The 25,746-nt window shown below is 42.4% G+C and overlaps 1 protein-coding gene across 1 annotated transcript in view; it reads right to left on the bottom strand.

Annotated features, from left to right (window-relative positions):
• LOC132396018 (angiopoietin-1-like) overlaps window positions 1–25,746 on the bottom strand; it is a 162,412-nt gene that overhangs the window by 102,160 nt on the left and 34,506 nt on the right. The gene's annotated exons all lie outside the window — the stretch shown is intronic.

Raw genomic sequence — 25,746 nt, 5'->3', positions numbered from 1 at the left:
AGTCATACCCCTGGCTCTCCCCTTGACAGTGGAGCATCCCGAGCTGCTTCACAGGAAAGAAAACACCCCAAACCAGAGAACAGGGTGGGGTGGGGGTGATGGGGAGGCAACTACAAACCAAGAACTGGGCTTTAAACAGGTGGTAGGTTCAGAAATTGGAGGAGTGTCAAGGGGCGGGGGTCAGTCTTTGAAGGCAGAGTCAATGTGGAACCTCCTCAGCTCAATTGTACTTAGGCTGACCTTTCCATCCAGTTGTCCTCTGGTTCAGATCAAATAGCTCAGTATAGACAGAGACAGTGATGAGGTCTCTCCAGTCCAGAGAGCATAGTCAGAGACAGCTGAACACCCAAGCAGTACAGAGGGAGCTGGAGACCGTGTGAGAGACAGAGAAACTAGCATCCGAAGGGGGACTGAATGGCCTGCTTTTCGGTGGTAGTGCTGTCTGACAGAACGCATTTCCAACAAGCAGCATCAGTCAGTAGGTAGTCATTCAACCAGCACATTCAGTAAACATTTCTGAAACTCTGACCTTAATCAGTCACACAAGATGTGCCAGGTATTTTGCAAATTAGCGTGGACTTCACTTCCTTTGATCATGGATGCACAATTTATGTAACTGCTACAAAGTAAAGTCTTTATTAATCAACCATACATCTCTGCTCTGAACTTCAGCCTCGCAATCAAAAGCTCTCACACAACACTATCACACACATCATCAGCTGTAACAAGACACTGGATTTATTTCAACAAAATGGAACTAAAAACATAAAGCAAACTTGATGAATGACCGAAAGCCCAAATATAACCATGCACTCGGCTAAAATGCATTGGAAAAGAATGTAGATGTATACTTTCCCCAGGGTTTTCTACACTCCCTAAAAAACACAAGCTTTGTACTGCAGCAGTGGGCACAAAATAACCACCTCGATAAGATTACACAGGATTAACAGTACAGAAAAAGGCCATTTGTCTATTAATTTCATACTAGCATTTATGCTTGACTTAAGCCTCTTACTTCCTTTTCTCCTCTACAGTATATCTCTCAGCCCAGCTCTCTGTTCTCTTCCTCCTGTACCTAGTAAACTGGCCACTGAGTGTATGTCCATGGTCTTCTGCTGCTGTAGCCCATCCACTTCAAGTTTCGTTGTGTTGTGCATTCAGAGATGCTTTTTCTCCATGCCACTGTAGCAATGCATGGTTAATTGAGATATTGTTGCCTTCCAATCAACTTGAACCAGTCTGGCCATTCTCCTCTGAGCTCTCTCATTAACAAGGCATTTTCACCCAGATCTGCCATTCATTGGATGTGTTTCTCTTTTCGCACAATTCTCTGTAAACTCTAGAGACCGTTGTGCGTGAAAATCCCAGGAGCTTGGCAGCTTCTGAGATACTCAAACCACCCCATCTGGCACCAACAATCATTCCACAGTCAAAGTCATTTATGTCAGATTTCTTCCCTAGTCCGATGTTTGGTCTGAACAACAACTGAACCCCTTAACTATATCTGCATCTTTTTATGCATCGAGTTGCTGTCACATGATAGGCTGATTAGGTATTTGCATTATCAAGCAGGAATACCTTTACCTAATAAAATGGCCACTGAGTGTATCCCACAAACAAGAGAAAATCTGCAGATGCTGGAAATCCGAGCAACACACACAAAATGCTGGAGGAACGCAGCAGGCCAGGCTGTATCTATGGAAAAAAGTACAGTCGACGTTTTGGGCCGAGACCCCTTGGCAGGACTAGACTGAGTGTATACCCTCACGATCCACTTCAAACACTCTGAATCCGTTTGTTGTGAATTCCTTGGTGATCAATGGCCATCTGTTGCATTATGGTAGAAAGGCAAGGGAAAGCACAGCATGACAGCCCTCTAGAGTCATGGAGCTGGAGGTCCGAGCCTCCCCAACAGCATGGACAACTGCAGTTTAAGAAGGTGCCTCACTACCACCTTTGCAAGGGCAGATAGGAACACAGAGTGAGTAGTGGCTTACTGGAGATGGCTCCAGTCCGAGTTTTGGTCCCTGCCCTTCTGGCTCAGAGGTGAGCTTTCTCTGGACTAAAGCACAGCTACCTCATGACATTGACACAGTGAAGGGATTAAGTGAAAGTACCGAGTTTATATATTGTGTGGATTTTCAACGTAGAAGCACACAGAAAACTGAGGGTAGTTTACAACAATCTGTTACATTTTCTAAACCCTTGCTTTGTTGGTGAGTGCCTGAGGCTTCAGAGGGAAATCTTGTCTGGATGAATTAAGAATCAATGTGATGTAAAGGAGCCAAATTAACATGGACACAGTTAGAAATGAATTGTCCTAATTACTGATCACGGACAATTGACGCTGTAAGACTCATTGAATCTCCCACAGGTGTTGGAGTAAGCTAGGTTGCTTGGTAATTATTCGTATTATGGGAGGAGGGACCTGTATTACAACCGGCTCATCACTGACTTATGACAGCCCAAGCTGCTTTGCACGGAATTGATGCACCATCAATAACTCTCTGAGACGTGAAGTCGAGATATCAGCTTTTATTGACTGGAAGAAGGAACAAGCAGTGGTTAACCACCATACTACCACCTGGAGACTGAGAGGCCGGGCTCAGGCCTCAATCGCCTTTATACAGGGGTCTGTGGGAGGAGCCACAGGAGCAGTCAGCAGGGGGCATGTCCAGACAGGTATATGTAGTTCACCACAGGAACAAAGCACTTTTAAACTGTAGTTCCTGTTCTAATGGAGGAGTCATCGTGAAGAGCAAGATCCCACACACAGCAAGGCAGGTAGGAGATTGCCCAAGGCACTGCCAACATCTCTCTGCTCCCAGCCACCCCGATATGGAAAATATTCTTACGCTAAGAATTTGGCAGGAATGTTATAATTAAAAGTTAATGCAGATAAACATAACGCACTGCAAGGGGGACAGCGCAGAGAGAAAGTTGAATCTAAGTCTTGAGGAACAGAGGGACCTAAGGTGTATAATCACCATTCTTCACTGCTATCCAATGAAGATGACATGGAGGTTAAGGGCAAGGCATTTGCCTTCGTGAATATTGATTGAATGCAAAGCAAATGCCATCAACATAACGCTGTACAATCAAGGGGCCAGATGGAGTAATGAGGAAATTCTGGCACCACCCCTTGGGAAGGATGTCAAGTCTCTTCGGAGGGGATTTACCACATTATTCTGAGGTGAGGAGTGTTTCAGGAAGCTCAGTCTGAGGTCTGTGAAGCAAAGGGCGTTAGGTGGCGACCAAAGAGGTGTTCAGTGTAAGATATTTGGATTGAACAAATTAGAAGAATCATTTTTGTCCCAGAGTTCATAAACTTAAAGCAGCTGTTAAATAGTGGAGAGGGGAGGTGGGGAGAGGAGAGGAGTGGAAATAAACTAAATTAAAGTAGTGCAAAAAAAAATGAAGTGAAGTCGTGTTCATAGGTTCAATACTCAACCAGAAATCGGATGGCAGAGGGGAAGAAGCTGTTCCTGAATCACTGAGTGTGTGTGCCTTCAGGCTCCTGTACCTCCTTCCTGATGGTAGCAATGAGAAGAGGGCATGCCCTTGGTGATGCATGTCCTTAATGATGGATGCTGTCTTTCTGAGCCACCACTCATCGAAGATGTCCTGGATAACAAAGAGGCGAGTGCCAATGATGGAGCTGACTAAAATTACAATTCTCTGCAGCTTATTCCGATCCTGTGCTGTAGCCCTCCTCCCCTTACACCCCCCCCCCCCACAAGAGACTGGGTTTGAAGGGACGAACAGAGAAACAGGCAGTAATGGGCTGCTCACTGAGGGCAGTGACACTGAAACTAAACTCGGTTAGAATTTGCTGTCTTTACACTGTCAGAAGGAAACATCTGTGATTTTACCAAGAGTACAAAGGGCACTATTTATGTGGTATTATAGATGTGGCTCATGATATCCATATGATAAGCTTCCAAAATATCCCTGGAATATACTCTAGGGGCTGGTGTTTAAAAAACAAATACCAATTCCAACATAGAAGAACAAAAAGGAAAATTATATTTGGGAAGCTTAAGGTCAATAACTTGATTTAGTGCACAATTTAAGGAAAAGTAAATCTCTTTTGCTGCAGAGTAACTAATTCAAGACAAGGAATATGAGACAGGAGCAAGGAAAAGGCATTAACATGATTCCTGGGACAGAGGGATGTCTTCATTTTCAATCTTTTTTTATTGATTTTAAAAAAAGGATAAATACAAGTCAGAGGAGAGGTTATCTCAAATACATAGTTCAGTAATAGTACAAACAAAGAAAGGAATATACACTGTCAAAATCATATGTAGTATTAAGCTAATATAAAAGAAAAAAAGAACCACATCTCTTAACAATTCACAGAAAAAAAAAGACTCAAAAATTTCTGTTATTGAGAGAGAGAAAAAAACCACTAAACTAACCTAACACAAAAAAAGGGAGACTGGGCAGTCCATTTTGAGGATACAATTAAAAAAGGAAAAATCTTTCTGGTCAAATCTAAAACCTTGCGGAGAAGAAAAAAAAAGATTAACTGAAAAAGTAAAAAGAATTAGATCATATGAAAATATTGAATAAAAGGTCGCCAAGTTTGCTCAAGTTTAAAAGATGTATCAAACATCCGACTCCTAATTTTCTCCAAACTTAAACAAGACGTAATGGAGAAGAGCCAGGAAGAAAAAAACAGTAGGTGGCTTGGATCCTTCCGATACAATAGAATAGCTCTCCTAGCCAATAAAGTTGAGAAAGCTATCATGCATTGAGCGGAAGCAGGAATTTGGAATAAATTGTATTTATTCTACCTCAGTTAAAGAATCAGAATGTATCATTTCTCTCGATGCAGAGAAAGCTTTTGATAGGGTGGAATGGCCTTATTTATTTCAGGTTTTAGAGAGATTTAATTTTGATCAGGGATTTATTTCCTGGATCAAGCTGATCTATCAAACTAACAATCAAAAATCTCCTTATTTTAGACTATATAGAGGAACCCGTCAGGGTTGTCCTCTTAGTCCTTTATTATTTAATTTGGTCTTAGAACCACTTGCTATTGCTCTTAGGGATTCCGACTCTGTGCAGGGTATTACGAGAGGGGATAAAGTACATAAGATTTTGTTACACGCAGATGATTTATTAGTTTACATTTCAGACCCTAGAAAATCTATTCCCTCTATGTTATCCATATTTACTGAATTTAGTACTTTCCCTGGATATAAGTTAAATTTACATAAAAGTGAATTATTTCCTATTAATAATTATTCTGATCATTATGATCAAATACCTTTTAGTATTGCTAAAAAGTATTTTACCTATCTAGGTATTAAAATTACTAAAAATTTTAAAGATCTATATACATATAATCTTCTTCCTTTAATTGAATATACACAACAAACGCTTTCCAAATGGTCACCTATGACGATGTCGTTAATTGGTCAAGTAAATGCTATAAAAAAAGAGGGTCGGCTTATGAGGAACTGTTGAGCAGGTTGGGACAATACACACTGGAGCTAAGAGGAGTTTAAAAGGGATTTTTCAGGGCCAAAGTTAATATGAATTTTTGAAACAGAAATAATGCAAGAGAAATTTATTGAATTGTTTGCGGAGAGTGTGTTGCAGCTTAATAACAGCAGAAGTTTACGAACATGAGAGGTGCTATGAAACCATGGTGTCCGATGTCAAGGAATGTAAGGGTGCAGGGAAGCGGGTGGTTACAAAGGTGTGTTCACTTTCAAAGCAAGATTTGACTACAGGAGTGAGGATGTCCTACTGCAATTATACTGGAGTCCGGAGAGTATTGTGTGCAGCTTTCTTATCTAAGGGAGGATGTTCTTGCGATGGGGAGAATGAAGCAAAGTTTCACCATCCCCCACATGGCAGAACAAATGCATGCATCATTGGTGAGCCTGGAGATCGGCGTCTTGTCATCAGTGAATCCTGGGGAAGTCTGGGCGTCAAATCTCAATAGCCAAAGTCCCGGGACTGCAAGTCTGCGAGTCCACTGGGAAATGTGTGTGTGTGTGTGAGAGAGAGAGGGGGGGAAGAGCTTGTTTTGTTGTTGTTCTGTAATAATTGTTGCTTGTGTTGTTCTGCAGAATATTTACCAGCCTGCGCCTCTCTGTCTCTTATAAATGAGACTCAGAATGAGGGGACATCCTAGAACCACTAAATATTGGAGGATTGAACGCTGTGTTGTCTTTCAGTTGTTGATAGTAAGCCAAAATCCCATCTACCATTTCAGTTAGACATAAAAGAATGCACAAAGCTACTTGAAGAACCATAGCAGGCCACAGAAGAAGCAGGCTGTCGGCTGAAGACTTATCCATCAGACACCATTCTAAGTCCAGCTACTGGTCATTGTTGTCCTTCTGTTTGTGGGAGCTTATGAGCACAAACAGTGTGCTGCAGTTCCTACAACACAACAGTGACTAGCTCAGCAACTCAACAAGAAACAGCTCTCTTTAAGTGGTGGCTCCCTGGAGGGGAGTGGGACTTGAACTCATAACCTACTGACTCAGCCAATACGCATTCCGGTAAATGATGACAGGAATTTTGGAGACTGATCAAAATTTGTATGCTTGGGATTAGCTGAATTTTGTTGAATGTCAGGGATATGGAAACAGTCAGATCACTGCTCTGTGACATACCTCACGTCTGTGAAAGATGCTATCTAAATGCACATCCTTCCTTGCCTCCGCCCATTTTCACAATACTACACTCGTATTATACACTTCTCATGCTCCTAGACTGGGGGGATAGTTATATGCTGTAGGTTCTGTAGTATTCCACTAATGAACGATTACTATTGCACTGATATAAGTGCCCTTGTTGTTCTCCAACATTGTGAGATGGAGATGGAAGAGTCATGAAGCCAAGCAGCCAACCACCTCTGTGTTAACCATCAACCATCCTTCTCAATTAACCCTATACTACAAGTTAAAGACTGCGTTTTGTTGTGGGCACTTGAGAAAAAAAAACTTTTCTTGGGCCACTACACCTCACCTCAAAGCCACTTAGTTTGTTGAAATATACCAGAGTTAAAATAGGCGGGTATCTATGACATATCTCTGCATGCTCCTCTGCCAACATGCTCATGGTAAATATCCTTTTGGCTACTGTTCTCAGTAAAGAACAAGACTGAGACAACAGCCTGTTACCCAATAGCAAGCTTTTGGCATCTTCAGAGCAAGCAGTTCACTAATTACTGGTGAAATCTGTCTTAGAGGAAGATGCTGGAACTAGTTGGTGAACTGGGAAGAGTTGGGTTAAATCTGCCCTTTGTCCCAGTTTTTGGAGTTCTGTTTAAATTTGTAAGTGATGACTTGTAAGCTCTTCTGGGCACATGCTGGGTGTTAAATGTGGAGTACGATTGTTTCCAGAGCTGGTGTAAAGATTTTGATGGTGAGAGACTGGCAGGTGATTTGGTTGAGAAGGTACACAGGACACGTTAATCCATGTGACCAGCATGTTGGACTTCTCAAGGCATAAACCACTGTTTCTTAATCCTGACTCAACTAATAGCACTCTCACTCCTACAGGAAAGTTGAAGTGTCAAACCCCATGTTTCTGTTCTTAATCCAGAGCTGTGGTTCTATCATAGCTCAAGTGGAGTGCCAAAGTGTTACAAGCGCACAGCTGCAGAATGTCCTGAAGGGAAAGGGTAAAAAGCAAAACGTGCGGTCAATGTCAGAGCTAACAAGACTGGGTGACCTGTAGGTTTAAGAAGCCATGATATGAGTTATACAGCAGAAGCCTAAAGGTGGTAATTTTAGGAATGCTTTCAATGCTAAACACTAACCAGTTCAGGAATCAAAGTGCTTTGCTAGAGAGATGAAGCAGATTGCTAACATACATGGGACCAGTACAAGTCAGACACTTTACACATCAGCAGGACCGGGACAGCTAATCTCATTGGGGTTGAGCGTTTGCTGTGTTCTTGGGGAGAGTTTAAATGGCACTGCATATGGGAATTGAGAGGAGAGAGAGGACGGGAGAGAGTGGAAGTTAGAAATGTAATGAGTAAAATAAGCCAGTGTAGAAACAAAGGTAGGGTACGTGGAAGGACTTGGAAAGGACAGCTAGTCTATACCTCAATGCAGGCTGCATCTGCAACAAGGTGGATGAAACACAGCACAGGTCATAGTAAATGGGTCTATTCTAATGACCATTACAGAAATGTGACTGCCAGATAACCAAAACAAGAAGCTAAGCATTCCAGGGATTGCAGAAGGACTTAGGCAAATTGGAAAAACAGGAATACAGTATGGGAAATGTATGATAATGCATTTTGGGAAAAGAAACAGTGGTGTGAGCTGTTATCTAAATGGAGAGAAGGTTCAAACATCAGAGGTGCAGAGGGACTTTGGAGTCCTCGTGCAAGACTCCCAGAAGGTTAATTGACAGGTTAAGTCTATGGTAAGAAAGGCAAATGCAATCTTGGCATTTATTTCCAGGGGAACAGAATATAACAGCAAGTAGATAATGCTGAGCCTTTATAAGACACTAGTCAGGACATACTTGAGTATTGTCAACTGTTTTGGACCCCATAGTCTCAGAAAAGATGCGTTGTTATTGAAGAGAATCCAGAGGAGGTTCACGAGGATGATTCTGGAAATGAAGGGGTTAACCTATGACGAACGTTTAGCAGCTTTGGGCCTGTATTTACTGGAATTTAGAAGAATATGCAGGGATCTCACTGAAACCTACTGTCTGTTAAAAGGACTGGATAGGGTGGATGTGGAGAGGATGGTTCCTATGATGGGCGCATCCACAGCTAGAGGGCACAGTCTTAAAATTGAGGGGTGACCCTTTAGAACAGAGCCAGAGAGTTGTAAATCTGTGGAATGCTCTGCCACAGACTTCAGCAGAGGCCAAGTCTGTGCGTACATTTAAAGTGAAAGTTGTTAGTTTCTGGTTTTGTCAGGGCATCAAAGGATATGGTAAGAAGGCAGGTGTATGGGATGAGTGGGATCTGGGATCAGACATGATGGAATGGCGGAGCAGACTCAATGGGCTGAATGGTCTAATTCTGTTCCTACGTCTTATGGTCTTACATTGAAGAATTGAAGAGCGAACAAGCCCCTATTGATCTAGCAAGAAATGGTTAATTAATAATCCTTTGGAAAGGGGCCTTTAGGACAGACTTTTACATTGAATCCAAAAGTGATATAATTCAATTTAAAAGCAGGGTTTTCAATCAAAGCAAAGTGTGCGGAACAGGTAGGCAGGTGTAGAAGGAAACTAATAAAGCATGTGATAGTAGACAGAGAATGGCCAGTCTTTAAAATATATCTACATGATCTGCAGCAGATACTATTCGGTACAGATCTACCTCAGGAAAAGTGATCCAATCATGGATCATGGAAGTTACATTGGTAGGTGGGAAATTGCTAGAATCTAAAATGAAGTTTATGAAAGCAAGGCATTGATAAAATAACACGAATAACCAATATCAATATGGTACTAGGAAAGAGATGTCCTGTTTGACTGATCTATTGGAACATTTGGGGACAAATCTTATTGAGCAGTTAAGGAGGAACCAGTGGATGTGTTGTACTTGGGTTTCAGAAGGTCTTTGATAAGATAGTGCATAGAAATAAGGGTCTAGCATTGGTTATCAGACAGAAAAGACAGAATCAGAATTAACGGGCTCTTTTCAGGTCGGCAGACTGTCAGCAAATGAGGCAACCATTGCAATCCATGCTACTGATGAGCTGGCTGAGACAGTCAGATGTAATGTTTGTCCATTTGCTAAGACTCAGTGGGAATGTGAGCCGGAATGAAACATGAAGACATTTCAAAGGATTACGGAAAGAGCAAGTGCAGATGGAATACCAGGTGGAAAATGTGAGCCTATCCACTTTCATTGTAAAAACAGAAATGCTGAGAGTTTTTTTTTCAAATGGTGAGAGACTGGGAACTATTCAAAGGGACCTAGTATCTTTATACATGTCACAAAGGCCAAGATGCAGGTGCAGCAGGCATATGGTGTGTTGGCTTTTATTGCAAGAGGCTGTGAGTACAAGAGTAAAGGTATCTCTCAATAATTTATGTGATACTTGGTTAGACCGCATCTGAAGTATTGTGTACAACTCAGTCATGTAACCTAAAAAAAAATCATACTTCCTATCAAGAACGTGCGATGAAAATTCAGAATCACATTTAATATCACCAGCATATGTAGTGAAATTTGTTAACTTTATGGCAGCGGTACAATATAATACATGATAAATATAGAGAAAAACAACACTGAAATACACAGTAAGTATATATATGTCTATTAAATTGTTAAGTTAATAATGTGCAAAGAAAACAAAAATAAAAAAAGTAGTGAGGTAGTATTTATCTCTTCAGAAGTTGAATGGGAGAATCATTGATTGTGTGCCTTCTGCCTTCTGCATCTTCTTCCCAAATGTAACAATGAGAAGAGGGCATGTCCTGGGTGGTTGTGGTCCTTAATGATGGCCACGGCCTTCCTAAGGCACTGCTCCTTGAAGATGTCTTGGATTCTATGGATTCTCGTACCCATGACAGAGCTGACTAATTTTACAAGTTGCTGCAACTTGCTTCGATCTTGTGCAGTAGCCCGCCGCCCCAACCATCGTTGCAGACGGTGATGCAGCCAGTCACAATGCTCTCCGTGGTCCATCTGTAGAAGTTTTCGAGTGTTTTAGTTGACAAATCAAATCTCCTCAAACAGATGAAAAGTTTCTCACATGAAGAGACATTCTCAATATAAAGAGTGAGAGGCAATCTCATTGAAACATGCAGCTTCTTTAGCGAACTCCATAGGGTACATATAGGGGGAGGGGTTATTTCTCTACATATGAGTCTGGGACAAAATGTTATGGTTTCAGAAGAAGTAGTGGGCTATTCAGAACTGAACTGAATTGCGTCTCTCAGAGAGCAGAGAACTTTTGGAATTCTCTATCCTGGGGTGTGTGGAGTTGGAGTGCTGCAGACACTAGGTCATTGAGTTCATCCAAAACAGAAGTCCATAGACTTCATCTTGTTCAATAAATTGAGGGAGATTGGACTGGGCAGGAAAATTGTGTAGAGCTGGAGATCAGGGATGATGTTGAAAGCTAAGATGAGGGAACACGAATCAATTCTCAGAGAGGGATCAGAAGTGGAGAGAGTGAGCAATTTCAAGTTCCTGGGTGTTAAGATCTCTGAGGATTTAACCCGGTCCCAACATATCGATGCATCTATAAAGAAGACAAGACAGTGGCTATACTTCATTAGAAGTTTGAAGAGACTTACTGTAGTTGGTCAACAAAAACACTCAAAGTTCTACAGATGTACTGTGGAAAGCATTCTGACAGGCTGCATCACTGTCTGATATGGGGGGGGGGGGGGGGGAATGCTTTGCTACTGCACACCACTGAAAAGAAGCTACAGAAAGTTGTAAAATTAGTCAGCTCCGTCCTGGTTACTAGACTCCGTAGTATCCAAGACATCTTCAAGGAGCAGTGCCTCAGAAAGGTGACGTCCATTACTAAGGACACCCACCACCCAGGACATGCCCTCTTCTCATTGTTACCATCAGGGAGGAGGTACAGAAACCAGACTCACTCAGTCTACACACTCAAACTACACACTCAGTGATTCAGGAACAGCTTCTTCCCCTCTGCCATACAGTTCCTAAATAGACATTGAATCCATGAACACTACCTCAATTTTTCAAAAATACATATTATTTCTGTTTTTGCACTATTTTTAATCTAATATATATGTATGTAATTGTAATTGATTAAGTTGTTTTTTTTTTCTTTTTTTTTCTATGTTATCACATATTGCATTGAACTGCTGCCGTTAAGTTAACAAATTTCTTGACACCTGCCGGTGATAATGAACCTGATTCTAATTCTGATGTAGAATGGTGGAGCAGACTGCAGGGACTGAAGAGCAAACTAGATTTCTTGTGTACAATCTATCTTTATAAATGGAAGACCCATCTGCCTTCTCAAACTGGATGGAGGCCTGAAGAACATCAGGAACTACCCCACCACCAGTGCTCCAGTCAATACTTACCCCTCAGCCAAGCAGATCATCTGGTAATTATCATGTTGCCATTTGTGGGATCCTGCTATGCTTCTTGGAGTTAAGTTCAACAGGTATTCCAAGCCTGCACAATGCATTGGGAATCCTACAGCTCTCTCTCTAACGTTCTTCTAATATGGAAGGACATTTTTAACAGTAGGGCTCTTGTGAATGCAGTAGCCAGATGGCGTGAAACCAGGCTGTGAAAGGCATCATCGAGGATTGATAGGTCGTACATTGGATAACAGGATCCATAAATTTAGAAGATAAAAAACAAAGCATCCGAATTTTGATATGACACTCTCAGTGATAATTTCAAACTTCCCCATCCAATTCTGTCCAATCAAAAAACCGAACTAAACTTGACTGAGTTAAAACAGGGAATGGAAGCTGAAACTGGTCCAAGGGGTGGACCCTCCTGACAGGCTGATATCATCAGCCCAGCTATAAACTATAAGTGGTCTCTACTCAAGATGTTGTTTAGAGGACTTGCATCATAATCATAATCTGCCATGAAACTACTCAATGACATTATTATTCATTACATAAGCTAAACAGAAAGTGCTGATGTCCTGCCGAACATAACTCAAGGGGCTCAATGCATAAACAGTTTGAAAAGCAAGAGGGGAAGATACTTAACAAATCTGGACATTATAGGTCATTATGGTATCTATGAGTAATCCTTCACCATAATGCAATGGCAGAGGGATTGCAGCTTGGCCCTCTGTCCGGGTTTGTAAATACTTGGCTTTCTGAGTCATATTAGTTGTCCATACTACATAGTAATCTCAAAACTGGGTCAGTAAACCTGGAACATAGAACGCAGAGTATCTAACAGTCTAGCATAGTACAGGCCATTCAGCCCACAACGTTGTGCAGAACTTGTAACTTTCTCCAAGGTCAGTCTAACACTTCCATCCTGCATAGCTCTCTATTTTGCTTTCATCCAAATACCTATCTAAGAGTGTCTTAAATGTCCCTAATGTAGCTGTTTCTACCACATTCAATGTGGCCACCACACTCTGAGTCAAAAGACTCTACTCCCAGTATCATCCCCATACTTTCATCCAATCCGCTTAAAATTAGGCCAGATGCACACAAAATGCTGCAGGAAGTCACTAAGTCGGGCAGCAGCTATGGAGAGGAATTATACCCTCTTGTATGAGCAATTTCTACCCTGGGAGAAAGGCACTGGCAGACCACTCCAAGTTCCAAATTAGATTACGGAAATTCAGAACAAGAATTTTGTTCTAGAAAGCTGGAATCCTTAGCAGTAATAATAAAACACAGCTACTAACCTACCAAACTATATACATTCGGGATGTGGGTAGGAATTAGAGCCCCTAACGAAACTCCACTCAGCACAGGGAGAGCATGGAAACTCCACACAAATAGAGCCCAAGGTCGGTTTCAAACCCATGCTACTGGAGCCATGAGGAATTTACTGATTTGCTTTGAGAAAACCCATCTGATCCTTCACCCACTTAGGGCAAGAACGCCTGACCTCTGTCTGTGTACATTTGGAGTGCTCTCATCTCTACATCCAAAGCTATTTTGTTCAATCAGTTCCCTCCCTCCCCGCACATGTTGCAATGTAAAATGTGGACGAGAAGGCTGAGGCAGGGAGCTGGGGGCGGGGGGGGGGGGTCTGTCAGATGAGATCAGCTCGCTTCACTATTCCGGGGAATAGCGTAGAGGTGCCCTTTGGGATAAACTGGCCTCTCAGTAAACGTCAGAGACTCCAGCCATCTGCTTTGAGTCATAATAGCGACTGTGGGATCTTGCTGTGTACAGATTGACTGCTGTATTTTGCACATCGAGACAGTAATTTCAGGTTGTTCAGTTCTCTGAGGTACAGAGTGGCACTGGTTCAGTTGTGAATAAGTCTTGCCTAACGCCAGTGGGTCACCAGTCACTGTGTATGGTGCAAGCTTCCGACACTCACTTACACACCGGGGTAATTTTAAGCAATTAGTTAGCCTACCAATCTGTATATCTGTGGTATGTAGAGAAAACCAGAGTACCCACATGGTCACAGGGAGAACATTCAAACCACACACAGACATCATCCAAGGTGAGGACTGGATCAGGGGCTCTGGGGCAGTTAGTGTGAAACAGAGAATAAGGGATAACCTTGCCAGAGACAGCAGCTCCATAAAACCAGAAGACCATAAAACATGGGAGTAGAATTAGGCCATTCAGCCCATTGAGTCTGTTCTGACATTCCATCATGGCTGATTTATTGTCCCTCTCAACCACATCCTATCTAGGCCTTTCAATATTCGACAGGTTTCAATGAGATTCCCCCTAATTTTCCTAAACTCCAGCAAATACAGGCCCAGAGCCATAAAACTTTTATGTGTTAACTCTTTCATTCCTGGAACTATTCTCATGAGCCTCCTCCGAGCCCCCTCCAATGCCAGCACATCTTTTCTTAGATAAGAGGCCCAAAACTGCTCACGATACTCTGTGCAGTCTGACCAGTACCTTATAAAGCCTCAGTATCGTATCCTTCCTCTTATATTCTAGTCCTCTCGAAATGAATGCTAACATTGCATTTGCCTTCTTTACCACTGACTTAACCTGCACGTTATGGATTTCTAACTCCCTTTGCAACACTGATTTTTGAATTTGCTTCCCATTTAGAAAAGTCTATGCCGTTAATCACTCTACAAAAGTGTGTGGCCATACACTTCCCTACATTGTGTTCCTTCTGACACTTCTTTGCCCTTTCTCCCAATCTGTACAAGACTCTCTGCTTCCTCGACACTACCTATCCCTCTGCCTATCTTTCCATTGTCAGCAAACTTGGCTGCAAAGCCATCAAGTCCATCATCAAAATCGTTGACATATAATGTGAAAAGAAGAGTCCCCATGTATGGATCCCTGTGGAACATCACTTGTCACCGGCAGCAAACCAGAATAGGCACTCTCCATTCCTGCCAATCAACCTATCTTCTATCCACGCTAGTACCTTTCATGTAATACCATGGGCTCTTATCTTGTTAAGCAGTCTCATGTGTGGCACCTTGTCAAAGGCCTTCTGAAAATCCAAATAAACAGCATATACCGACTTTCCATTTGTCAGGCAAGATTTCCCTTTAATTAAGGAAACCATGCTGAATTTGGCCTACTTTATCTTGTGCCTCCAAATACCCCGAAACGTCATCCCTAACCGGTGCCATGCTGCTTGGGTCCTAGTGCCCTTCCCTTGGACAACATTGGTGGCGTGGAGAGGGGAAGGCTTGCAGCTTGGGCAACTGCCGGTCTACCATGTAACCCTGCCCAGGCCTGCGCCCTGGAAACCTTCCAAGGTGCAAATCCACCGTCTCACGAGACTAACGGATGCCTATACATCCATAATAATAGGCTCCAACACTTTCCCAACCACTTAAGTCAGGCTAGCTGGCCTATCATTTCCTTTCTTCTGCCTCTCTCCCTTCTTAAAGAGTAACATTCGCCATTTTCCAGTCCTCCAAAACCATTCCAGAATCTAGTGATTCTTGAAAGATCATTGCTAATGCCTCCACAATCTCTTCAGCAACTTCTTTCAGATCCCCAGAGTCTAGTCCATCTGGCCCAGGTGACATATTTACCTTCAGACCTTTCAGCTTCCCACCCTCCTTCTCCTTAGCAATAGCAGCTCAGCTACACCCACTTCTGCCCACTGATACTCTCAAATTTCTGGCATATTGCTAGTGTCTTCTACAGCGAAGACTGACACAAAATACTTATTAGGTTCACCCGCCTTTTCTTTGTATACCATTACTACCTCTCCAGTGTCTTTTTCCAGCAGTCCAATATCTACTCTCACCTCTCTTTTACTCTTTATGTATCTGGAAAACTTTGGTATCCTCTTTGAATTTTTTGGCTAGCTTATCTTCATTGTTTATCATTCCTCTCCTTATGGTTTTTTTTAGTTGCCTTCTGTTGGTTTTTAAAAGCTTCCCAATCCTCTAACTTCCCACTATTTTTTGCTGTAATCTATGTCCCCCCCTTTTGCTTTTATGCTCTCTTTGACTTCCCTTATCACCCACATTTGCCTCATCCTCCCTATAGAATAATTCTTCACCTTGGGGATGTGTCTATCCTGCCCCTTCCAAGTTGTCTCCAGAAACTCCCGCCATTGCTGTTCTGCCATCATTCCTGCTAGAGTCAAAGTTCAAAAGTTAGTTTCAGAGCTCAAAGTAAATTTATTATCGAAGTACATATACGTCACTATTTACAACCCTGAGAATCATTTCTTGTGGGCGTACTCAATAAATCCAATAACTGTAATAGAATCAATGACAAATCATACCAACAGGGTGGACAATCAGGGTGCAAAAGATAACAAACTGTGCCAATACAGAAAGAAAGAAAAAAAGAAATAATAAGAAATAAATAAGCAATACATATATCAAGAACATGAGATGAAGAGTTCTTGTAAGTGAGTCCATCGGTTGTGGGAACAATTTAGTGGAGGGGCAATTGAAGTTAAGTGAAGTTAACCTCTTTGGTTCAAGAGCCAGGTGGTTGAAGGGTAATATCTTTTCCTAAAATGAGTCCTGAGGCTCCTGTACCTTCTTCCTTAAGGCAGCAGAGAGAAGAAAGCATAATCTGGGTGGTGGGGGTCCTTGATAATGGATGCTGCTTTCCTTCAGCAATGATCCATGTAGACGTGCTTATTGGTGGGGAGGACTTTAGCTGTGATGGACTGGTCCATATCCATTACTTTTTGCAGGATTTTCCATTGAAGGGCATTGGTGTTTCCATATCGGGTAGTAATGCAACCAGTCAATATACTCTCCACCTCACATCTACAGAAGTTTGTCAGAGTCTTAGATGTCATGCTGAATCTTCGCAAACTTCTAAAGATGTAGAGATACCGCACTTTTCGTGATTGAACTTAGGTGCTTGGCCGAGGACAGGTCCGCAGAAATAATAACACTGAGGAATATAAAGTTCCTCTCCACCTCTGATCCTTTCAATTTGGCCTATTACAGTGGTGTCATCAGCAAGCTTAAATACAGCATGAGAGCTGTGCTTAGCTACACAGTTCTAAGTGTAAAGTGAGTATAGTGGGGGGTTAAGCACACAGCCTCGTGGTGCACTCGTGATGATCAAAATTGTGGATGAAATGTTATTGCCAGTCTGAACTGACTGGGGTCTGCAAGTGAGGAAGGGTCACCTTCCAACTAATTTTGCCCAGCTCCTTTCTCATGCCTCTTTAATTCCCTTTATTCCACTGTAATATGGATACATCTGACTTTATCTTCTCCTTCACAAACAGCAGGGTGAATTCTATAATATTATGATCACAAGGGGAGAGAGGGGAAACCTGACTGGATGAAGACTAGCCAATCAGGAAGAACAGATTATGGGGGTATACATACCACTAGACTAGACATACCCAGGCATCATCACTGATGAAGATGGTGGAGTTTGTCATTGAAACGTCGGTTATGATTGATACCTGTACCTGGCTGGAAGCCAAAGAAGAGTTAATTCATCATATATGCTGGGAGAGCACTAGGTCCTTTTTTTATGGTCACTGCCTCCTAAGGGTTCCTTTGCCTTAAGCTCCCTAGTCAAATCTGACTCACTTAACAACACCTCGTCAGAAATGCCTTTCCCCTAGTGGGCTCAACCACAAGCTGCTCTAAAAACCTATCTTATTAACATTCTACGAATTTCCTCTCTTGAGATCCAGCTCCAACCTGATTTTCCCTACCTACCTGCATATTGCAATCCCCCTGGACTAAAGTAACATTGCCCTTTGTGCATGCCTTTTCTATTTCCCATTGAAATTTATATCCCACATCCTGGCTACTGTTCAGAGCCCTTTATACAAGTCCCATCAGGGTCTTTTTACCTTCGCAGTTTCTTAACTCTATCCAAAAGGATTCTACACCTTCTGTTCCTACGTCACCTCTTTCTGAGGTTTTTGATTTCATTTTTTTTAGTTTATTTCATTTTTTTAGTTCATTTTTAGCTCCCCAAAAGTGGTCTAAGTACACCTGAGGGAATCAAACCAGTAACAGCTGAAAGTTGAAAGTCATCAATCGCTTGAACCAGCAATCATTCAGACACTTCACTCCTTCAGCTGAAGTTATCCCATTGACGTAGAACAACCCAGCTCTCCACTTCTACAGCTCCAAATCCCTTGTGTTTCTGCCCATGTGTTGTGATTGCAGGTTGTCTGTTTATGAGAAGCAATCCAGACTGTCTCTATACTGCTGAGATGAACGTGCCAGAGAATATGAATAATGGCCACTTTACTAATGTTTATTCAACCAAGAGGAAAAAAGTGACAAAAACCAGAGTACAAGTTGTATAACAACAGAAAAAAAAACATTTTTCTGCCAAAACTCTTAGTTGGGCCCATCCTCCTTAGGATCTAACAGACCAGGCAGATACTCCAGTCAAGACAAATTGGTCCAAGACAGAGGTAACATCAGAATCAAATCAGATTTATTATCACTGACTTAAATTATCTGAAATTTATTATTTTGCAGCAGAGGGCCAATGCAAAGGCATAAAATGCTAAAAATTACGATAAATAACAAAAAATAAATAAACAGCAAAAAAATAATCAGTTTGTGGTTCATGAACTGTTCAGAAATATGGTGGTGGAGGGGAAGAAGCCATTTCTGAATTGTTAAGTGTAGGCCTGAATCTCTGAGTGTGGGCCATGAAGGAGGTTGTGAAGGTGAATGCCTTTATCACCTATTAATTACAGCTCCACTGATGGTATCTATGTGAGGCATGCCCTTTACTATGTGTTTGGCTCCTTCTCCATTTCCCTTAGCCAAGTGATCTGATGCATTATCTACAAAGACTGGAAAATCAGTCTAATTACCCTGCATACACAAGGCAAATCCCTACAGGCTGCTCCAATGTATTGGTCTGGCTTGGCTGGCGGGTGGGGTGCAGGGGTTGTGGTGGAATGTTCCAAAAGGTCGTGAACCTTTGGACTTCCTCCCCCAAGGTCAGTGACTTCAGTCCTGAACACTCATACAGACTCCTAATAAATAAGGGTTCCAAGGGACAAAAGGGGAGAGAACTGAACTTACAACAAATTGGTTATGCACTCATTGAATAATGGAGAACACTCAAGTGATTCACTCCTGTTATTAATTTGCGTCAGGAGGTTGTGAACATTGAGAGGAGCATTGGCAGCCTGCTGGGAATCTTCAGAAGAATCTGGAAGAAGCCTACAGAGTCACAGGAAAACCTGCAGCAGCTCCCAAAGTCAGGATCCAACCCAGGTTGCTGGAGGTGTAAGGCACATTAATAGTCATGCCTGTGTTCTGCACAGGTCTGTCAAGCATGGAGAAATGATTTGCACTCCAGTTCCACCCTAGCCTTTGCTTTATTGAGGCCAAAATGCATTAGCACATACTCCCTGCAAATTCACACTAACATAATCTTCCTTGGCTATTCACAAAGTAAAGGAAGGGAAGCTCTTAAAGAGATGAGCGTTTCAGGTGGACAGAGAGGGGGAGATGGTAAAACAGAAAGAGAAAGCTGGGAAGAAACAGGGGAAGAGTGAGAAGCAACATGGACAGGAAGAGATGTAAACTGTTAGGAATGCAATTGATAAAGAACATTAAGCATACATTTTCGAGGAGCTTGCTTCCACCATGTAATATCACCAGAATCAAAACTAAGGTTGTTCATTGTTATATGAACGGGTAAGCACGGGTGCAATGAAAAACTTCCTTGCAGTACCATCACAGGAACATAGCATCATATGAGCAGCATTTCCAGGAGAAAAAACAAATTAAACACAATGTTTACAATAAAGAAAACAATTGGAACTGAAAAAGCTCATTTAGTGTGAAGTGCATGCCCTGGGGCATTTCTCACTTCCAGTTGACAAACATGCAACCACACAGAATATGCTCAAGTAACAGCGTGGAGATGAAACCAACTCTGAACAACCCCATTGCCTGAACGGACAGTAATGGACTTTGTGAAATACAGTCACTGTTTGGAATCGGAAGCAGGCTTAATACAACCAGCATACATCTTGAAATTTGTTAATTTTGCAGCAGCAGTACAATGTAAAACATAACAAGAGAGAGAAAAAAACTGAATTACAATATATTTATTAAATAGCTAAATTAAATAGCAGTGCAAAAGAATTAAGATTAAAAAAAATGAGTGAGGTAGTGTGCATGGGTTCAATGTCCATTTAGGAATCAGATGGCAGAGGTGAAGAAGCTGTTCCTGAATCACTGAGTGTGTGCCTTCTGGCTTCTGTATCTCCTTCCTGATGGTAACAATGAGAAGATGGCATGCCCTGGGTGATGGGGGTCCTTAATGATGGATGCTGCCTTTGAAGATGTCCTGGATACTACGGAGGGTAGTGCCAATGACGGAGCTGACTAATTTTACAACTCTGTACAGCTAATTTTGATCCAGTACAGTAGCGCCCCCCACCAACCCACCAGATGGTGATGCAGCCAGTTAGAATGCTCTCCACTGTACATCTGGGGAAATTTGGGAGTGTTTTTGGTGACATGCCAAATCTCCCGAAACTCCTAATGAAACATAGCCTCTGTCTTGCCTTCTTTATGGTTGCATCGATATGTTTGGTCCAGGTTAGGTCCTCAGAGATGTTGACACCCAGGAACTTGATATTACTCACTCTCATCACTTCTGATCCCTCTTAAAGGACTGATGTGTGTTCCCTTGTCTTACCCTTTCTGAAGTCCACAATCAGTTCTTTGATCTTACTGATGTTGAGTGCAAGGTTGTTGCTACGACACCACTCCTCTAGTTGGTATATTTCACTCCTATACACCCTCTCATCACCATCTAATATTCTGCCAACAATAGTTGTATTGTCAGCAAATCTATAGATGGTGTTTGAGATGTGCCAGTCATGGGTGTAGAGAGAGTAGAGCAGTGGGCTATGTGTGTGCCTAGCCACACAGTTATGGGTGTAGAGAGAGCAGAGCAGTGGGCTAAGCGCACTGTGCGCCAGTGTTGATTGTCAGCAAGGTGGGGATGTCACTTCCAATCTGCACAGACTGTGGTTTGCCGGTTAGTAAGTCGAGGATCCAGTTGCACAGGAAGGTGCAGGGACCCAGGTTCTGGAGCTTTTCAAGCAGGATGAATGATGTAAGAATGATAGTGTTAAATGCCAAGCTGTAGTCAATAAACAGCATCCACTTTATTGGAACAAATAAACAGGCAGACTATTATTTAGATGGGGAGAGAATTCAAAATGCTGAGATGCAAAGCGACTTGGGAGTCCTTGTGTAGGATACCTTAAAGTTTAACCTCTGGGTTGAGTTGCTGGTGAAGAAGGCGAATGTACTGTTGGCATTCAGTTCTAGAGGTATAGAATATAAGAGCAGGGATGTGATGCGAAGACTCTATAAGGCACTCGTGAGATCACACTTGGAGTATTGTGTGCAGTTTTGGGCTCCTTATTTTAGAAAGGATATTCTGACATTGGAGAGGGTTCAGAGAAGATTCACGAGAATTATTCCAGGAATGAAAGGGTTACCATAGAGGAACGTCTGGCAGCTCTTGGGCTGTATTCCCTAGAGTTCAGGAGAATGAGGGGGGTTCTCATAGAAACATTCCGAATGCTAAAAGGCCTGAAGAGATTAGACTTCAGGATTACATGACGTCCATTTAGAACAGAGATGTAAAGTAATTACTTTAATCAGAGGGTGGTAAGTCTGTGGAATTTGTTGCCACGAGTGGCTGTGGAGGCCAAGTCATTGAGTATATTTAAAGCAGAGATAGATAGGTTCTTGATTAGCCAGGGCATCAAAGGGTACGGGGGTGAAGGCAGGGGAGTGGGGATGACTGGAAGAACTGGATCAGCCCATAATTGAATGGCAGAGCAGACTCAATGGGCCGAATGGCCTACTTCTGCCCCCCCCTCCCCCCCATATTCTATGGTTGTATGGTCTTACACTGATATAGGTACTTGTATTGTCCAGGTGATCCAAGGCCACGTGGAGAGCCAAAGGATCTGCCATTGACCTATTGTAGTGATAGGCAAATTGCACTGGTCCAGGTCCTTGCTGAGGCAGGAGTTGATTCTAGCCATAACCAACCTCTCAAAGCATTTCATCACTGTTGATGTGAGTGCTACTGAATGATAGTTGTTGAGGCAGCTCACACTGCTCTTTTTGGGCACTGGTATAATTGTTGCCCTTTTGAAGCAGGTGGGAACTTCCAACTGTAGCAATGAGAGATTGAAAAAATCTTTAAACATCCCTGCAAGTTAGTTGCTGCAGGAAGTTACACAGTGCAAGTCCCCAAAAATGGCAATAATATATTTTAAAACTGATTATCTGGTTTCCTATGAATTTAATTAGGTAAATATTGGACAGGAGACCAGGTAGAATGATTTGAGATTTATTTTACAGGGGTATATACTCTATATATATATATATATATATATATACTGTAAATCATGGATCTTTTTAAATGTACCTGGAAAAGCAAAACAAGCCTTAAATTATAGATTTTAAAAAAAGCAGCACCTAAGACAGTCTATGCGCTCCCCAAATTAGCTTTAAATCATGTTCAAATTAACAGAGCCCGCCCGGCTTGAACCCTATTCTCTTTCTCTGAGACAAAAAGCCCAGACCAGTTCGGTGTTGACTCCACAGCCCTTTAATAGCTCCTGGTTGCTGGCTCTTTTCTGAGCCTGAATGATGCATCCTGCAGAGCTGCTGCCTCGTCCATTCAGTGACCCGGGTTCGATCCTGACAACCAGTACTGAATGTGTGGAGTTTGCATGCTCTCCCTGTGACTGTGCGATTTCCTCTGGGGGCTCAGGTTTCCTCCTGCATCCCTGCAATGGGCAGATTAGTAGTTTAACTGGAAATTATAGACTGTCTGTAGTGTGTTGGTGAATGACAGATTCAGGAGTGGGAGTTCTAGGGAATATGGGGAGAATGAAGTGAATTAGGGTACGATTGGTATAAATGGTGAGAGTCAGTCAATGCACGCTCATTGGGCTGAAGAGCCTGTTTCTATGCTATATCTCTCTTTGAATCTTATTGCTAAGTGTGGGTCCAAAACTGTCTACTAGCTCAACTAACAGAGTTGACCATTTCATCTTAACCGCTAAAGATGATTAAGCAAGTTAACTCACAAATGCAACCTCTCCAACAATAACAGAGATCCCACAATAGAAAGATGACATTTAGTGATCCCGATTTGGTGGTCTTAGCTTGTTTTCAAACATGTTTTATCTTTATCCACAGGCTCCAATCTTTACTTAACCCATCCATCTGCTGAATATTTAACCCTTTTAGACTTCTAAAAATCGATCAACACAAATCATTCCTACTCCAAATATTTGTTACTGGCACTGACGGCAACTACATAGATAACTGAAAGCATAAAAGAATGAATAATATCTGAATTGAAAGGAAATTGATCTAAAATTCTGTTTTCTTTTCTTTCTCCGCGAGGCAGGGAGGGTCTCTTTCAGACTGACTAATGTTGTAATGACACAGACAGCTACAAACCAGAAACCTTAGTCCAGATAATCATAATCCAGTCTTTTCATTTGTTATGCTTTAGTTCAGGGGCATTGCATACCTCAAGGGCAAGGAGATGGATGCCTAACAAAGAGGAAATCTACTCAGCTACCTCAATCCTGCCCTCTGAACTGGGTAGGGAGATTTAATCTGGACAGCTGAGACCTGGGCCATTTCTTGCTAAACTTGCTAAACTGGACTCAACCATAAGTAGTGTCGACTGGACGTAAAAGATCCCGCAACTATTCTATTAAAGTGCAGAGGAGCTTCCTTTGATTTCCCAGCCAGAGTTCATCTCACAATGAACAGGCAATGTCCAAGAATCATCTCTGTCAGATAGTGAGCTGCCAATTCCTGCAAAGGTGCTTTCTGATTTGGGCTTAGAGCTACTTAAATAGAAGAAGCTTCGTTCAATCAAGCAACTGATGTCCTTTTGAGCCAATGTGTTCACTTTCACCGTTTGGGGAAACCAAGTCACCTCCGTTCCTGGCTTATTCCTTGGATGTTTGTCAGTTACTGGGTTCACATCCCTTTCTGTCTTAAGAGCTCTCACCAAGTGTCACAGGTGTAAGGCAGTGTACTAAATATTATTTATTATCAGTGCACTGGACATTCCTGGTGCTGATAAGACACTTGCCCTCAGCAAAGTAGTTTATAATTGGCAAGGTATGGCACAACAGTGAATACTATGTACAGGAAATGCTGGCTCACCCCTCCCTCAGTCATCCAAGAAAAAAATATCAGAGCATTAATAGATTCTGCAGATGCTGGGGATCCAGGGTAACACACACAAAATGGTGGAGGGACTCAGCAGATCAGGCAGCATCTGTGAAGAGAAATGAACAGTCGACGTTTCGGTCTGAGACCTTTCATCCTGATCTTTCGGTGCAAAACACCATCAGTTTTCTCTTCTCCATAGAAGCTGCCTGACCTGCTGAGTTCCTCCAGTGTTTTGTGTAGAGCATTAACAAAATCACTTTCCATTATTATTTATAAAGTGATTAAAGATGCAATAAAGAGAATATTTGACTAAAAGGTTTACCAATCACATAATGAAAAGGTGGTACATTTTCCAATTAGTAAGATCAGTGGGAGAATGGATAGGTTAGGCCACCAATGGGGTGTGAGGATGAAGATGTGTCAGGTTGACACTGGGGTGGGCTGTTTGTAAGCAGATGATCAGGTAACGAAATTTCTTGATTTCACCACTGTGGACAGTGTGCTCCGAAATTCGGTTGTTGTGGCATATTTGTAGGGACTGCAAATTAAGTGCACAACCTTGTTTGGACCCTCTTGGTTAATGAATCAGCAATACAAGACCCATGCACAGATACCTCCAGATACAATACAATTACTCCCAAGGGCCCAGGAGTGTAGGGCAATAAGACTGGGGATGTTGACCTTTTGGCTCCTTCCCTCTGCTGATTTCGGATTCAGACAATTTGTCTCCTAGATTTCCGTTCTCTATATCTGGCTCGGAGTCTGAACTCTAAATCAATCCAACTTTTGTTGCCCCTTGATATCTGCACACAATCCTTCTAAGCCACAGCTCATTTAGTCCCAGCCCAACTTCATACTCGTGAAGTAAATCCTTTGCTCTTCAGTGTTTCTGGAATCCTCGGCAGCTTGGTATTTGGACATGGCTTTCAGGAACTGCCTGCAAGAAACTTCCTTCCACTCTGCACATCAACCCATTGATTCAATGACATATGCTTTGCCTCAAGCAAGTGTGTGTGTGTGTGTGTGTGAGTGTGTGTGTGTGTGAGTGTGTGTGTGTGAGTGTGTGTGTTTGCCTTCAGTCTCCTGTACCCCCTCAATGGTAGCAATGAGAAGAGGGCATGATGGGGAACTTTAATGACAGATGCCATGTGTGAGTGTGAGTGAGAGAGAGAGAGAGAGAGAGAGAGAGAGAGAGAGAGAGAGAGAGAGAGTGAGAGAGAGAGAGAGAGAGAGAGTGAGAGAGAGAGAAAAGAAAAACATCAGCACCCTGCCATGAAGCAGGGTGATGCTGGAATAAGTTGCTGCCCAGCTGATGGTATGATGCTCCAGTGAAGAGCTTGCACAGTCGGAGTGGGACAAATGGCCTTTGTACTGTAAGTGGCTGCAATGGCAAATCAATGTTTCCCAAAAGCAAACAGTAGCAGAAAGAGTGGACAACCAAGGGAGGGGTGAGTTGTAAGTTTCTATTAAATGCACTGGGATTCAGAGT

Source organism: Hypanus sabinus, chromosome 1 (genome assembly GCF_030144855.1).
Source record: "Hypanus sabinus isolate sHypSab1 chromosome 1, sHypSab1.hap1, whole genome shotgun sequence".
Taxonomy (NCBI): Eukaryota; Metazoa; Chordata; class Chondrichthyes; order Myliobatiformes; family Dasyatidae; genus Hypanus; species Hypanus sabinus.
This window is presented reverse-complemented; position numbering and strand designations above follow the sequence as displayed.